Raw genomic sequence first — 16514 nt, 5'->3', positions numbered from 1 at the left:
TAATCATAAGTTCGCCAAGCGCCATAAATTGCTCTGCCTTGTTACGGCAGGTCTTGAACCGCGTTAGCATCTCCCCCGCGAGAGCAAAAAACTCCGGCAGGGTGAAAAGATCCTCGCCAGTTACTTCTTGCTGCGCCGAATTGCCGCCAGCGGCGACGACGCTCTTTAAAAATCTTCTGTTTGCAACTTGTTGCATAATAGTAGTTTTTGCAACAAGTTGCAAAAAGAGGATTTTTTCAGCACGAGTCGTACATTTATCCAACGAGGTTCACCGAGTTGGATAAATACGACAAGTGCTGAAAAAATCAAGGTTTGCAACGAGTTCCATACAACATTTTTTTGCATTTCTGAAAACACCCATTGAGTGAAATTATAAGTCGAATGTTCATGTATTTTGTCAATAAATCGTTTTAATCAAAAAAATGTTGAAAAGCATTAGAACTTTTCAGCATTTGTTTTGAAATGTGTTTCTATTCGATTCTGTTATTTTTAGTAGATAAAAGTAGGCTGTTTCGTCACGCGAGAATGATAGGAAAAGTAGGAAGTTTCAAGACGGAATTGCAAAAATTGCCATTTTTTGCCCTTTGATTTTATGGGCTTATTTTAAAAGGGGTACATAAACTTTTCGAAAATTTTGTATAAGCTATAGAAATCAGTAATTTTTTTTTTTTTTTTGCCGAAGACATCAGACCGTCAAAAAATCAGTACTAGAGATACAGACTCCGTCGATTTTTATCTTATCACAGCTCTACGGATGGAAACTTGTATGGACGAATCCATAATACAAAAAGATTGCTTTGGTCATGAGGGATCGGTTGTATCAAAGCATAAAAATATGAAAAATCAAACCAGCACTTTCTTGGTAATATTTATTTAAAAAAATATTATGAAAGACTTTGTCTATTCAATTTTTCAAAAAAACAATTCACTACCTTTTATTTCCAGTGCACACAAAACCTGCATCGCAATCCCCCCGGAAAACATCACCCCGAGGACACAAAACTGCAGCTCCAAATCCGGCACTCTCACTCTGTCTGTGTCTCTCACCCGTAGCAGTAATTATTATCTGTGTGACATCTATTAAAATTTTAATTCATCATCACATGTGTGCACTGTGTGGCTGCTTTGAAGGTACGAACTCCGTATTCAGATTTCCCTCCAAGCTAAACGTTCCACCATCCTTCCGGTGATGGCTCCAAAAAGGGAGCTCGAGTAGAAGCCTTGAATTCCTGAAAAATATTTTGGAACGAGTCTGACTGTCAAAAGTGCAGCAGCTGCACCACCATTTCGAAGACTTGGTCGTCGTTGCACATGTGCAGTCATTACGGAAATTTATTCATATGATGGAAGAGCTTTCCCCGAAATGAATGAATGTAATATGAATGAATGGGTTCGTCCCTTCGTTCGTGTGTGAGTGGGTTGCACCAGCACCACCCGAAAAACCTCAGTGCCAAACGTTTCTATTCCAGCTCGGGGTTTTTTTTTGGGGGGAAGGAGGGCGGTTCAGAACGACATTTCTGGATTGCAGAAGTAATTTCGGAATGTCTCACCATGTTTTATCTCGGGGTCCTGTGTATCGTTCGGTTCAGCGGAGGCAAAGTTTCAGCTCTGCCATTTCGGAAGCAGTGCAAAATAGTTTCCTCCAAAATTCCAGCTTCCACGTGGTGGCAGCGCTGCTGCCTCGAGGCCAGAATGTCACGTTTTCATTGCACCTAACAGCTGTGTGACACTTTTCAATCCCGTTATTACTTGTGATTACTGGGTAGTGTCCTAGATACGCCTTCAGCAAAAATGTCTGAAATTTCCGATTTCAACTTGAAAATTCAAATCAACTTTCACGAGGAAGCTCAACAAGTCAATACTGTCTCCTTCCTCCTTCTACAGAAAACAGCCAATTTGCATCCAAAACGAAAAACACATCAACCCAACGTGAGGGCAGCGGAAACCGAACCATTTGGGGTGAGAATTGATTGATTCGATGCTCCTGTTGCTGTTGCCGGTTGCTGCTGCAGTAGGTACAGATACATCGGTGGAATGTAGGGGAGCTTCATGAAATACACGGCCGGTGAAGACCAGTTCGGAGTTGGACGAAGGTTTCACGACCCTCGTGCGAGATTGGTTTGATAGGCGGTGGAGAAATGGTAGATTTTTTTCGTTTCAGCTTCAAAAATACACCGTAGATGGCATGAAAAAAATCAAATAAATAACAACTTATTTAATTATTAATAATAAATTCCATTGTTCAACAAAGAATCAAAATTTAAAATTTTAAACAAAAAAAAACAGTCCAATATGCCGTAAAATTTGGTCAGCACCGTGAAATTTGAAACAAATATTGAATACAAAAAATAAGCAAATCGATGATTTAACAAACCAGTATCAGTTTCAAATGCATTGCAAAAATTTTGACAGCTGCTGCGAGTTGTGTTATCAACGAAAACAAATTGGCTAACAGATGTCATTATAAAAAAAAAAAATACTTTAAAAATTTTGGAATGAATTAAAGTACAATCTTTTCCAGAATGCAGGTAAACATAAGTTTGCAGCAAAATCATCTATGATTTTTTTATTTTTTTTAAATAAGTTGAAATGAAAATGGTTAAGTTCACTTACATATCAAGGAAATAAAGTTTATTCAAATCAATGAATTAGATTAAATAAATGTTTGTTTTTAGTTTTTATAAACAGAATTAGTTGAACAAATTTATAATTTATATATATTTCAGTTGCGTTTCAGTTATAGTTAAATAAGTTAACAACAGAAAAAAAGTTTACAAATATTCATTAAATTGAATAATGTCTTAACTTCTCAAAAAGTGAATACAATAAAAAAACTTAAAACAAACAAAACAGACACATTTCATTTAACTTACATTTGGCGCTTGTGTCGCTTATAATATGCTGCGTTTAATGATATTTGGGCATATGATTTAAAAATCAAATCGAATTCAGATAACCTGAAAATTCAGGTGACAAAAATTCTGATTTTTTATTCAAAATTTAGCTTTGCATAAAATGTTTATGGTCAAACCTTCAAATCCTGCAATTTTTTTATTCAATTTTAATATACACTAATTTGATGAGAATAAACATATTCGCCTTTATTTCAAACATACCATAACAACCATAACCATAACAGTAACAACCCAGTTCAGATAGACACAAGTAAAACTATATGTGTTCCGAACAGTAGCTATTACCAAACGCGATTCCATGAAGCTAATACAGTTACAGGCCTATTAATTAGTAATCTACGATAGTAACTGTAATGACGGAGTTAATTGAAAGGCTAATTTATATTTGCTTTGAAAATCAGCTCGTTTTTTTTGCATTACTGATTTTAATGTTCAAACAAAATATCATAACGATAACTCGTCCATCTCAAACCTTTGTAGGGGTAAGAGGTGGGACCATCATCATCATCATCATCATCATCATCATAAAATTCAGATGTTTTGTGATTGGCAGATTTGAGCCTTAAAGATCAAAAGCATAATATTCTTTCACCATTTTTAGTTGTAAACATGTAAAGTATGAAGATTTAACCAAGTCTGTAAAAAAGTTAACCAATTAACATCAGATAATTATACAACAACTTTGCCCATGCAAATTTAGAGTCTAAACAGGGTTAATGTTTGACAAAAGTTGAAAAAGAAGACAATATTTTTTCATAATATAATTTTGAAAAGGTTCTTTTAAAGTAAATTAATAAATAAACTAGTATTTCAAATAAAATTCTTGGTTTAAGGAAAGAAAAACAGAAATAACTGTAAAAAATATGTTTTATCATCAATGACTATAAAAAAAATCAAAAATTCATTGGTCGTTGCAAATTTTTTTAAAGTTTAATTTCAATATCATTCAAAAATCAATGAGGCATGATAAAATTTGTTAAAACTATTATTCGATTCGAATCTCCTTACAAAAAAACACATTTTACGTTGTTGTTCAAATTTATAACAAAATATTTGGGTAATTCTCTACCAACTCACACGAAATCGGGAAAAGTTGCCCCGACCCCTCTTCGATTTGCGTGAAACTTTGTCCTAAGGGGTAACTTTTGTCCCTGATCACGAATCCGTTTTTTGATATCTCGTGACGGAGGGGCGGTACGACCCCTTCCATTTTTGAACATGCGAAAAAGAGGTGTTTTTCAATAATTTGCAGCCTGAAACGGTGATTAGATAGAAATTTGGTGCCAAAGCGACTTTTATGTAAAATTAGACGCCCGATTTGATAGCGTACTCAAAATTCCGAAAAAAACGTATTTTTCATCGAAAAAAACACCAAAAAAGTTTTAAAAATTCTCCCATTTTCCGTTACTTGACTGTAAAAAATTTTGGAACATGTTATTTTATGGAAAATTTAATATACTTTTCGAATCTACATTGACCCAGAAGATCATTTTTTCATTAAGAACAAAATTTTTCATTTTAGAATTTCGTGTTTTTTTTTCTAACTTTGCAGGGTTATTTTGTAGAGTGTAACAATATTCTACAAAGTTGTAGAGCATACAATTACAAAAATTTTGATATGTAGACTTAAGGGGTTTGCTTATAAACATCACGAGTTATCGCGATTTTACGAAAAAAAGTTTTGAAAAAGTTGGTCGTCATCGATCATGGCCGTTTTCGGTCACCCGCGACAGACACGGACGACGAAACAAAGTGAAACGCAAAAAGTAACTTTTTCAAAACTTTTTTTCGTTAAATCGCGATGACTCGTGATGTTTATAAGCAAACCCCTTATGTCTATATATCAAAATTTTTGTAATTGTCTGCTCTACAGCTTTGTAGAACATTGTTACACTCTAAAAATTAACCCTGCAAAGTTTTTTCTAACACGAAATTTTAAAATGAAAAATTTTGTTCTAAATGAAAAAATTACCCTTCTGGGTCAATGTAGATTCGAAAAGTACATTAAATTTCCCATAAAATGACATGTTCCAAAAATTTTTACAATCGAGTAACGGAAAATGGGAGAATTTTTAAAACGTTTTTAGTGTTTTTTTCGATGTAAAATACGTTTTTTCGGAATTCTCAGTACGCCATCAAATCGGGCGTCTAATTTTACATAAAAGTCCCTTTGACACCAAATTTCTATCTCATCACCGTTTCAGGCTGCAAATTTTTGAAAAACACCTATTTTTTCGCACGTTAAAAAATGGAAGGGGTCGTACCGCCCCTCCGTCACGAGATATCAAAAGACGGACCTCGGATTCGTGATCAGGGACAAAAGTTACCCCTTAGGACAAAGTTTCACGCAAATCGAAGAGGGGTCGGGGCAACTACTGTGTGAGTTGGCGGAGAATTACCCATTTCAAAATGGTTTTAAACATACTCCAAATTAAAAAAAAAAGTTGAATAATGTATATTGAAAAGTTTAAAATTCGTTATTTTTCAAATTTCAGTAAACTATTGAAATTTGTTAAAAAATAATGTTTTGTTCCCTGATTTCATGACTCATTTTGGTATATTTTTGTCCATAAATATTGGCAGTGATCTTTCTTTTCAGTATGAATAATTAGCTTTTTAAAAGTTGTTCAAAAAATTCCATTACTTTTTGCTTACTCATTTATTAAAAAATAAATTTGAATCATGTTCTTCAAAACAGAGAAGCATCAATTTGTAGTAAACATAGTAAAAACTGAATGAAATTTAAATTACTAGGCTCAGACAGAAGAAGTGCCACTTTTGTTGGCAAATTTTCGATTCCGTAGTTTGTCGACAACCCCTAGCAAAATCTTGAACAATTTGAAATGAAAAGGGAAGGGGGGAGGTGGGTGGAACATTGCCCTCCTTGCTAGTGTTACAAATAGTTTTAAATTTATTTAATGACTAAAATATAAGTCAACGGTTTTTGAAGACATATTCTTACTTAACTTTTATATGTTTTTACCAACTTTTTGATTTAATTAATCGAGCGATTTTTCGACTTAATCTAACTAATCGATCATTGGATATGCCATTCCACTCAAGAATATTTTTTAATTGAATCTTAAATGAAATACAAAATATTATATATTATACTGAATCATCCTTTCACCACACCGTCCGATCATTCCTCCCAGCTCATGTCCAACCTTCGACGATGGACTGAACGGGACTCAACTCGATAGCCAATTTCCATCGTGTGGCTGCGCCCCTCAAACGACCAGGAAAACGCGCGAACTTTTCCCAGTCTCATCCCTTCACCGATTACCTTCCTCCCCCGTTTCGCCCATCATCCTTCATCGGCCAAAGCCAATCAAGGGCCCTTTCGGAGGGGCAAAAACGCGCACATGCAAAGTTTCACAGTCAATGCAGCAGTGAACTCCAACTCTCCAACTTGAGCGTTCAGCCGGGATGGTCTCTGCACACTGCACACCACCACTTTAAAAAGTAATTTCCAGTATATCAGTTCCATTTCATTAGAGAAAGTAAATTTATTGTTGCCATATCGACCGGAACCTCGACTCCACCGGGTTGCAAGGGCGGCTGTAGGTTAGAGTGTGGTGTGACCTTCCGATTGGAACCGGGTTTGAGGGGATGTTGGGGTGAAGTTTGATGTTTTTGAAGGATTTTTTTTTGTTGATTATTTTTTATTTTGAAAATACCAACATTTAGTTGAAAATTGAAATCCGGCAAAATATTGGAGGTGGATGTAAAATACCACAACTTCCCCCTAAAACCGTCCTGTGGTATGTTTTCACAACTTCCAGGACTCCAGGACGGGCATCAATTGCTGGTGGGGAAGCTGCGTGATATCATTTGCATCCCAGGGTCGCAGCACAATATTGGCGGGATCTCGGTTACGAATTATTAAATGTTGGTGATTTGTTGTTCTCTGGCTCTGATATCAGGGAAACGGAGGGAGCAACCAACCCGGTTGGAGTCATTAGTTACCCCTGGGAAGCAAGAACCGGGACAATTTATGTTATCAAAGGGGTGCCACGGCACTGATTGCATTTCCTAGGAAAAAGCTATGGGAAAATATGTTCTACTAACAGTATTTGATTATTCAAGAAATATTAAATAAATTTAGATAAATGTTTAAACAATGCAAAAATAGTATCTAAAATAAACTTGATTGAACACGTGAAACGTCACATCATCTATTGCCACTTCGTTTACATCAGGAAATTGTTTTGATTCTATCGCATGATTTGAGTGACGTGTATGGGCTCTAGCACATAGTTCAGCCACAGTTAAAAAGAGTTGGACCCAATTTTGTGAGCTCAAACGCAATGCTGTGGTTTGGGCTTCAATGACGATGTGAACCACAAACATCAGGGTGCACCACTCTGTTATCAGATATGAATTTCAATGCAATTTTTGAGTTATGGGAAATGTAAAGCTGCTGGAGGTTTCATGATGCGTGCGTGCAATCACGATATTGGAATGCCTAAAACCGTGATTTGTTGGTTGTGCACAAATATTTTTGAGCTCGAAAGCCATAAAAAAACATGGTGTGATCGTTCCATCTAACATCAATTTAATAGTGAGTTACAGTGCTGTTTTTATTTTACTACACATTTGTATGTATGTATGTATGTATGTATGTATTTGAACCCCCGCCTTGGCAGGATTTGGCCATGACCACAGTATATTTCAACTGAGACGGTTCGGTTAGTAACCACCATATATCTCAAGAACCTTTGAAGCGTATATATACCTCTCTCTGACTAACGATTTCTTCTGAAATTGTACGGACAAAGATCGGTAATGCAGATGACTCGGGCCAGGCAATCCACGACTCCCTCGTCCAGTTCATGAGTATATGAGATGGCCCTGGGCTGTTTTGAGACGGTGTTAGTAGTTATATAATGGATTGATATGTTATACCTTGTGACATTATTTCGCCACTACGGATCAATTCAGTTCTAGAGCATTAACTCCATGATGGCCGACTGGTTAGCGTCCCAGACCATCAATTCAAAGGGTGTGAGTTCGAATCCCACTCACCTAAAGGTTTTTTGTTCATATTTAAAGTTCAATTCCTGATTCCAAATTTCAAGGGAACCGACCGGGATTTGATCCCTGAACCTTCTGCATTCGAGGCAGAAGCCGCAACCATTAAGCCACGGAGCCGGTTTTTATTTTACTACACATTTGGTCCTAAAATCATTAAACACCTTTTTTCAAATTATTTCTTAATTAATCATTGCTGAGTTCAAAATAAGTTTACAAAGCGACGTATTTTTTCTACAAATACTTAAAATTTCAACCAAATTGTGAGTGTAATCAGCTGAAAACAATTTAAAGTGCATTTCCCTGCATTTATAATCATTTGATACATGTTTAAGCACGTTTAAAAATATTTTCAATCTGTATATTTTAGAAAATGCATTAAAAAAACATTTCGCTGAAACTAAATTAAATTCAATTATTGCAAACCAATTGTACTGCTATTAAATGAATTTATAAACAAGTTTTTCTTTAGAAATTTAAAACTCAGCCTGATTCAATTTATGTAATTTTTTTATTTATAATTTTTTCCTGTTTCAGGAAACATTAATTGTAATGTTTTCAGAAAATTACAAAATCGGTTTTTTTGACCAAAAAAATCGATAAAAAATAAGAACATATTTTTTTCTAATTGGCACTCAAAAATTACTTCAGTGAAATTTTGATAAATTACAACATTTTCTAGATTTAGCCTTTTTCAGGTATTTTTTTCAGTTTTCAAAAAAAAAGTTGCCATATTTGCCCATTTTTGAAGTAAATATTATCGAAATGCTTAGAAAATTCCCAACGTTTTTTAAAACTTTGTAAGGCCTTTTATTGGTGGGTTATGGCCATGCCAAGAAGAAAAAGGGAGCTTATGATTCTCTCAGAGTTGTTAATAGTCGATTTTTGATCATCGTTTTCTTAAATACTAAAAAAAAAAAATGAATTTTGTGAATGTTTGTTCTTTTCAATTAAATTTCTTTCAAAATTTTACCAAAGTACTTAACAAACATTAATACAAAAAAAGTTATAGCTTTTATAAGATTTTCAGGAAAAATCCAACATTTATAATAAAAACATTATTTAATAAATAATTTGCTACCCTTTCTGAAATTTTCTGTAAATAAGTCCATTAAAACACATAAAAAATTCCAATTAAGCAATTACAGCCCAAAACAGGATTTTTTTAGGTACTTCTTTCTCGACCCTCTCCGGTTTCAATGAAATTTTTTAGACATGTCATCCTACGCTTATATAAGCCATTTTTGTGTATATGGAACCAGTTACACTCGATAATGACATTTGAGAAGGGTATAAGTGTTTTAAATATTTTTGTATTTTGTAATTTAAATATTGCTCTATCTTGAAGCTGTTACATCGTATCAAAAAGTGGTCAAAGACAAACTTGAAGGAAATTTGACGGGCTTTCCGAAAAAAATACACTGAAAGAAAAAAACGTTCCACATTTATGAGACTTTTTGATTTTTAAGTTTAAAAGTCAAATTTTAAGGGGAGCCCGCGATTTTTTCGTTCAAAATTTTGGTGCAAATAACCTAAGATGATATTTTCACAAAAATTTTGAACGAATCTCATAAAAGGGAAGTGTTTTTTTCTTTCAGTGTATTTTTTTCGGAAAGCCCGTGCAACGGCTTCGAGATACGGCAATATTTAAATTACGAAATACAAAAATATTTAAAACACTTGCGCCCTTCTCAAATGTCATTATCGAGTGTAACTGGCTCCATATACATAAAAATGGTATGTATAAGCGTAGGATAACATGCCTACAAGTTTTCACTGAAATCTGAGAAGGTCGGGTACAACCGATTCCCTATTTGACATGGAATGGCTCAATTGCCTTTTTTCGGATATCATTTTTTGAGTGACAAACAGTGATTTTAAAATTTAGCAAATAGAATCATTCTCAGTTGTTATGAAAAAAAATTTGGAAAGGTTTTTTGATTTTGTTCAACATATTTGTAATATGTATGTTTAATATATCGTGCACAATGGTCCAGATCACAAAATTAAGTGGAAAATTGATTTTACGAATTTGTTTTTTGATGTTTTTGAACGTTGGTGTCTACAGAAGAGCAAATGGAAAGGGACAACTTTTGGTTTATTTGAAAATTGGGGCTGTTCACGATTAGGATGGTTTTGAAAATTTGACTTTTCTGAAATATTTTTGGGATTTTCTGTCTTCTCGAAAGTTGTTGGGCTTGCCAATCCAAGCAACTTTATCTAAGACATCAACATTTTATCTCGCAATCCACACTTTCTACGGCCATATGAGGAAGTAACTGAGCAAACTTTCAAAATCCGTTTTTTTTCAACGCATCAATACAGGGTTAAGTATTTTGACAAGTCAATTGAGTCTTAAGGGTCAAAAGTTATAGTTATTTAAAGATAAAAAAAAGTTGCAAATTGAAAACTTAAATATCTCCAAAATGTGCAGGCCAAAAAAGGGAGATCTAGCAATGCAAACACTACACAATCTCAGGGGTATTTTTATTTAAAGTACCCTAACGAAATTTGAAAATTGTCCAACTACATGTTTTTCCTGGTAATTTACCCCGTTGAATCTGAATCTGCCTATACATAGATATAGATGAATATAGATTTTTGATCATATTTTGAGTTTCTATGTTAAATTATCAATATATTCCTGAAAAGTTGATTTTCAAAATCACCCTAATTGTGACCAAAAGTTGCTCCTTTCTATTTGCAACAACTCTCCTAAAGACACCAAAGCTTTTTTGCGACCTGGACCACAGAGCAGTGCTGGTAACTAATGGTCAAAAAACGATAACCCTTGTAAACTCTTAGTAAATAAAACAATTCAAAAAGTATCAGAGAATTTGGTAAGTGAAAACGCATTCAAATAGATTTACAAAACATTTTTTAATCTGTATCAAAAAAAATCACCTAGAATCAATCTTATTCATTTGAACGCATTTGGTCCTATCATAAATTGTTACAATCAAATTTATATAACATTTAATGATCTCAACGAAACAAATATTTCCAGGAATGGTGGCCAAAAAAAACTTTATAAAGGAAAATAATAACCTAATAAAGGGAAACAACTTTATCAACAATTATTTTAAGAAAATGTTGTTATCTATCAGTCAAAGCCAAATTAAAAAAAAACAATTCTTGCCTCAACTTGAATGTTTAGTGTTTGCCAAAGGCATTGATCAGAAATAATTATTTCAAAAAACATTATTTTAAACACTCACCTATCATTATTGCATGACCAATGCCCAACATGTTGCTTAAAATTCCCTTATTCAATTGAATCGCAATTTTAAATTCCATTTCAGTGTTATGAAGAAAATGTCCTTGAATTGCTTTCAAAAGAAAACAAAAATAAATCGTGTAACTCAATTCTGTAACCAATACAATTTAGTATTAAAACTGTAAGAAAAAAAATCATCATTCAAGGGAAATCATTTTTTCAAGAAATAAAAGAATTATGATTGAAAACAACATCCATCTTCTACGAAAACCAATATTCAATATACTCAAATGCAAACATCAACCTTCAAAGAAACTGTCTATTCCTTTAAACCTACCTGGAAGTCCTTCGTTCAGCAGTTTGTTTTCCTCGTAAAAGTTCTCTTCCACCGCAGGAAAAAAAACACTCACAAACTCTCTTCAAACACTTCCCACCTGAACGTTAAAAATAACACCATCTAATCTGCCCACAAACACATCTCACTCCGAACCTGTGAACCACATTTCCCACGAACGCGAGCGTCCAATCTTCAAATTTTCCGGTCCCGGTTCAGCGCTGATAAGAGTGCCTTTTTCCGGCTCGTTTTCCAAAACACACTCCCCGACTCTTCTCCGGCACACACAATGTTCCACCAACTTGTACGGGGGGGTTTTCTCCGCCCGAGATCCGTCCGAGACCACGTCCGCCAGCAGACTAACGAAACTAATTTCCCGCAGCTGAAATTTAATCTTCCCTTCCAAAGCTGGGGGGAGACGTCTTTCTCTCGCAGAATTTTCCGACTCTCTGCTCCAAGAGCCGTAAAAGCACGTGGTTTTCCCGAGTTTTGCTCTCCATTCTCTCCTGATTTTCTAATGTTTTGATGTAAATGTTTGAGCAGTTCTGGGAAAACAGATGTTCGCTTGGCCGCCAAAACAAGTCTCGTGACGGCTGGTTTTTGCCGGTTTTGGGGATCTGTTTACATTGGAGAGGAGTGAAAATGCCGGTGAAATTTTGCTCTGAGAGTGTTGGTGGAAAATGTTAGAGAATTTGGAGAGATTGGAAATTTCATTCAAGGAAACCACCGTTGTTGGTGGAAAACTTCTGGATCAAATTCAATTTAAAATCAGTTGAAAGAAATACGAAGTAAGAAGTAAGAAGTAAGAAGTAAGAAGTAAGAAGTAAGAAGTAAGAAGTAAGAAGTAAGAAGTAAGAAGTAAGAAGTAAGAAGTAAGAAGTAAGAAGTAAGAAGTAAGAAGTAAGAAGTAAGAAGTAAGAAGTAAGAAGTAAGAAGTAAAGTAAGAAGTAAGTAAGTAAGTAAGTAAGAAGTAAGAAGTAAGAAGTAAGTAAGTAAGAAGTAAGTAAGTAAGAAGTAAGAAGTAAGAAGTAAGAAGTAAGAAGTAAGTAAGTAAGAAGTAAGAAGTAAGTAAGAAGTAAGTAAGTAAGAAGTAAGAAGTAAGAAGTAAGAAGTAAGAAGTAAGAAGTAAGAAGTAAGAAGTAAGAAGTAAGAAGTAAGAAGTAAGAAGTAAGAAGTAAGAAGTAAGAAGTAAGAAGTAAGAAGTAAGAAGTATTCAAGATTCAAGATTCAAGATTCAAGATTCAAGATTCAAGATTCAAGATTCAAGATTCAAGATTCAAGATTCAAGATTCAAGATTCAAGATTCAAGATTCAAGATTCAAGATTCAAGATTTAAGATTCAAGATTCAAGATTCAAGATTCAAGATTCAAGATTCAAGATTCAAGATTCAAGATTCAAGATTCAAGATTCAAGATTCAAGATTCAAGATTCAAGATTCAAGATTCAAGATTCAAGATTCAAGATTCAAGATTCAAGATTCAAGATTCAAGATTCAAGATTCAAGATTCAAGATTCAAGATTCAAGATTCAAGATTCAAGATTCAAGATTCAAGATTCAAGATTCAAGATTCAAGATTCAATTCAAGATTCAAGATTCAAGATTCAAGATTCAAGATTCAAGATTCAAGATTCAAGATTCAAGATTCAAGATTCAAGATTCAAGATTCAAGATTCAAGATTCAAGATTCAAGATTCAAGATTCAAGATTCAAGATTCAAGATTCAAGATTCAAGATTCAAGATTCAAGATTCAAGATTCAAGATTCAAGATTCAAGATTCAAGATTCAAGATTCAAGATTCAAGATTCAAGATTCAAGATTCAAGATTCAAGATTCAAGATTCAAGATTCAAGATTCAAGATTCAAGATTCAAGATTCAAGATTCAAGATTCAAGATTCAAGATTCAAGATTCAAGATTCAAGATTCAAGATTCAAGATTCAAGATTCAAGATTCAAAATTCAAGATTCAAAATTCAAGATTCAAGATTCAAGATTCAAGATTCAAGATTCAAGATTCAAGATTCAGATTTAGAAGAAAAAAAAACGAGCAGCACTTCAAAAGCCTACAAAAAAACTCTGTGAATTCTGTCCCAAGGGCAAACACATTCGTTGCAAAAGGAGCTTCCCCACTCGACAAAAATAGATAAACAAGAGAACCACGTGAAAATGACGATATGTGTCACTCGAGTCACTTCCAGCCCATCATCTGCCTGCACAGGATATGGAAGCAGTGTGAAATGTTGTCACATAGAACAGAGGGAGACTTAAAGGATGTGAGTTTTCCATGTAGAATTGCATATTTTTTAAATTTAAATGTTTTTTACATTACTGAAAATATTTTTCCTAGAATTTCCTAGACCTTGTATACGGTTAAAATGTCAATAATTTCAATACACAAAATTTCTCAACTTTGTTATCAATAATTGAGAACCCTCAAAACCATCCACTTTTATAAATAACACTTGAATTTCCTCAAGTAGCATGAATGGGAGGAAAATCCGTGGTGGGGTGGCTGCCATAAGGGAAGAATTGGCACGAAGCGCAAAAGGATGAAAATTTCCTCAATTCAATTTCCTGGATGCTGCTTCAAACACTTCTCCTCTCGTCATCTTTGTCGCCGACGGTCCGGGTTTAGCTTCAAATTGGGAAAAACTGTGTCGCGCGCGCTCTCTTTCTCTCGCTGTGACTCATAAGTGGGTGCTCCAGTTCGTTTTAAGTTTGGAGAGGAGGAAAAACATAGCTGTCAAGTGCATGAGGATGGAAAAGTGGGGTTGACATCCTGCTAGAGTTTTGGGTTTTATTTTGTTACTTTTTTTTGGTCACGTGGAGACAATATTGAAGGAAACTTGAAACAGGTTAATTGAAGCATCAAAGAAAATTTCAAAATCACACTAAAACCAGAGAATAGCATAAATAAATTAAATTAAATTGATTTTCTGTCATCAATATTGCTGTCGTTTATAATGTTTTAATCGTTTTGGTTATTTTTTATCGTTCATTATCGTTTTTTTTCTTTTTTTATCGTCTTTTTTCGTATTGTAATTGTTTTTTATCGTTTTTTATCGTTTTTAATGCTTTTAATCGTTTAAAAAAAAATGAAAAATGGATTTTTTTTTTCTTTTTTGTCATTTTTGTCATTTTTGTCATTTTTGTCATTTTTGTCATTTTTGTCATTTTTGTCATTTTTGTCATTTTTGTCATTTTTGTCATTTTTGTCATTTTTGTCATTTTTGTCATTTTTGTCATTTTTGTCATTTTTGTCATTTTTGTCATTTTTGTCATTTTTGTCATTTTTGTCATTTTTGTCATTTTTGTCATTTTTGTCATTTTGTCATTTTTGTCATTTTTGTCATTTTGTCATTTTTGTCATTTTTGTCATTTTGTCATTTTGTCATTTTGTCATTTTTGTCATTTTTGTCATTTTTGTCATTTTTGTCATTTTGTCATTTTGTCATTTTTGTCATTTTTGTCATTTTGTCATTTTTTCATTTTTGTCATTTTGTCATTTTGTCATTTTTGTCATTTTTGTCATTTTTGTCATTTTGTCATTTTTGTCATTTTTGTCATTTTTGTCATTTTTGTCATTTTTGTCATTTTGTCATTTTGTCATTTTTGTCATTTTTGTCATTTTTGTCATTTTGTCATTTTTGTCATTTTGTCATTTTGTCATTTTGTCATTTTGTCATTTTTGTCATTTTTGTCATTTTTGTCATTTTTGTCATTTTTGTCATTTTGTCATTTTTGTCATTTTTGTCATTTTTGTCATTTTTGTCATTTTTGTCATTTTTGTCATTTTGTCATTTTTGTCATTTTTGTCATTTTTGTCATTTTGTCATTTTTGTCATTTTGTCATTTTTGTCATATTTGTCATATTTGTCATATTTGTCATTTTTGTCATTTTGTCATTTTGTCATTTTTGTCATTTTTGTCATTTTGTCATTTTTGTCATTTTGTCATTTTTGTCATTTTTGTCATTTTTGTCATTTTGTCATTTTGTCATTTTGTCATTTTGTCATTTTGTCATTTTTGTCATTTTGTCATTTTTGTCATTTTGTCATTTTTGTCATTTTTGTCATTTTGTCATTTTTGTCATTTTTGTCATTTTTGTCATTTTTGTCATTTTGTCATTTTTGTCATTTTTGTCATTTTTGTCATTTTTGTCATTTTTGTCATTTTTGTCATTTTGTCATTTTTGTCATTTTGTCATTTTTGTCATTTTTGTCATTTTGTCATTTTTGTCATTTTTGTCATTTTTGTCATTTTGTCATTTTTGTCATTTTTGTCATTTTTGTCATTTATATCATTTTTGTCATTTTGTCATTTTTGTCATTTTGTCATTTTTGTCATTTTTTCATTTTTGTCATTTTTGTCATTTTGTCATTTTGTCATTTTGTCATTTTGTCATTTTTGTCATTTTGTCATTTTTGTCATTTTGTCATTTTTGTCATTTTTGTCATTTTTGTCATTTTGTCATTTTTGTCATTTTTGTCATTTTGTCATTTTTGTCATTTTTGTCATTTTTGTCATTTTTGTCATTTTGTCATTTTTGTCATTTTTGTCATTTTTGTCATTTTTGTCATTTTTGTCATTTTTGTCATTTTGTCATTTTTGTCATTTTTGTCATTTTTGTCATTTTGTCATTTTTGTCATTTTGTCATTTTTGTCATTTTGTCATTTTGTCATTTTTGTCATTTTGTCATTTTGTCATTTTGTCATTTTTGTCATTTTTGTCATTTTTGTCATTTTTGTCATTTTGTCATTTTTGTCATTTTGTCATTTTTGTCATTTTTGTCATTTTGTCATTTTTGTCATTTTTGTCATTTTTGTCATTTTTGTCATTTTGTCATTTTTGTCATTTTGTCATTTTTGTCATTTTTGTCATTTTTGTCATTTTTGTCATTTTTGTCATTTTTGTCATTTTTGTCATTTTTGTCATTTTTGTCATTTTTGTCATTTTTGTCCTTTTTGTCATTTTTGTCATTTTTGTCATTTTTGTCATTTTTGTCATTTTTG

General features: G+C 32.8%; 1 protein-coding gene across 2 annotated transcripts in view; it reads right to left on the bottom strand.

Annotated features, from left to right (window-relative positions):
* Positions 1-11888, bottom strand: part of LOC6052886 — a 127257-nt gene extending 115369 nt beyond the window's left edge. For both annotated transcript variants that reach the window (XM_038256149.1, XM_038256148.1), the window contains exon 1: positions 11504-11888. The gene's annotated coding sequence lies outside the window, so the exon portion shown is untranslated. The remainder of the gene's footprint in view (positions 1-11503) is intronic.
* Between the last annotated feature and the right edge of the window lie 4626 nt (positions 11889-16514).

The sequence above is a fragment of the Culex quinquefasciatus genome, chromosome 2 (assembly GCF_015732765.1).
Source record: "Culex quinquefasciatus strain JHB chromosome 2, VPISU_Cqui_1.0_pri_paternal, whole genome shotgun sequence".
NCBI classification, from domain to species: Eukaryota; Metazoa; Arthropoda; class Insecta; order Diptera; family Culicidae; genus Culex; species Culex quinquefasciatus.
Note: the sequence above shows the minus strand (reverse complement) of the source record. Positions and strands in the feature narration are given on the sequence as shown.